The 1,266-nt window shown below is 35.3% G+C and overlaps 1 pseudogene; it reads right to left on the bottom strand.

The window, feature by feature from the left end:
• Positions 1 to 587: 587 nt before the first annotated feature.
• LOC100771684 lies at positions 588 to 962 on the bottom strand (annotated as a pseudogene).
• Positions 963 to 1,266: the final 304 nt, after the last annotated feature.

The raw sequence follows: 1,266 nt of genomic DNA, 5'->3' as shown, positions 1-1,266 counted from the left end.
AATAAGCTTTGCCATCCCTACTACTGAAAGCATTTATTTTTAGAACTTTTAACTTTAACTTTACTGTTACCAAGGAAGATGAGGTCCACTACCACTTAACAAATAGTTTCTTTTAAAAAGTATTCTTTAGAAAATATTAAAATAAATGATCTACTAAGATAGATAAAGATTCTTACAAGAACTTAGTTCCTTAAAAGAAACAAACCAGTTCATTCTCATTAATAACTTCTCCTGCCATTGTCATAAAAACTTGAAATACATAAAGCACAAGCCTCAACTTTCATAAAGTCAAGAGAATATTTAGATTGCATATTATTCAGCTATGGTATATAGCTTGGAATACACAAGTCTACCTAAATACTACTTTACCTTTTTCAGATGTAACTACACAGTTGGCAATACTTTAAATTAGTAGTCATTAAAGCCCAGCAAAGAATTAAATATAGTCAGATAAAGACAGGCAATGAATGCCTCAAATTATAAAGACCTCTTTCATTGTGTACAGAGGTATCATGATATTACTGTATACAAGTTGTAATATATGGTTTCCATACAAAATATCAAAATTTCAGATATTACAAATGGTGTCAAGATCCATAGTTGGCTTCGTCAAAGGCTTTTCTAGCCCGTTTCAATTCTTCATTCATAGTAAGTATGTCTTTCACTCTAGCAAACTGCCTTGGGTCCTTTTGAATCAGGAAAACAGTATCTTCAGCTTGCACTCAACCCTGTCTTTCAATTGACATTGTCTTGTGAGTAATGAACTCTATGACAAAGTCTTCAAGAATATCCACTGATTCAGTGTAAGGATACTGGTCATCCCCAAACCCATACATCATACATTGTAATTCTTTGGAGAAAAGTCTCTATCTTTTCCCCTGTCCACCTTCTGCTCCTCCTCCAATTTCTTCATTTTCCTCCTCAAATGTGGGGTCTTCCTCCTCATCTGCCATCCTAGCTGCCTGCCATATAACTGTTGCCTGAGTGTGTCTTAGATCCAGTCTTCATAGAATCATGATTCAGCAGCACTCAGTCTCCTAGTCCTCAGAGAGAAATTCTTCAGATCACAGTCTAACTTCTCCACAGTAGCCCTCCTTGTTTATCTTACAGCTTATATTCTTCCATAACTTTTTAGTTTAGTAAAGTCATCAAAAATACTTGACAATGCATCAATGTATATGTAAAGTTTCTTAGCTCCCTGGATAGCAGAAAATGCTCTTTGCCGTCTTCCACCTTAAGGAAAGAATTATCCCTCTGAGGACCGCT

The sequence above is a fragment of the Cricetulus griseus genome, chromosome 2 (assembly GCF_003668045.3).
Source record: "Cricetulus griseus strain 17A/GY chromosome 2, alternate assembly CriGri-PICRH-1.0, whole genome shotgun sequence".
NCBI lineage: Eukaryota > Metazoa > Chordata > Mammalia > Rodentia > Cricetidae > Cricetulus > Cricetulus griseus.
Note: the sequence above shows the minus strand (reverse complement) of the source record. Positions and strands in the feature narration are given on the sequence as shown.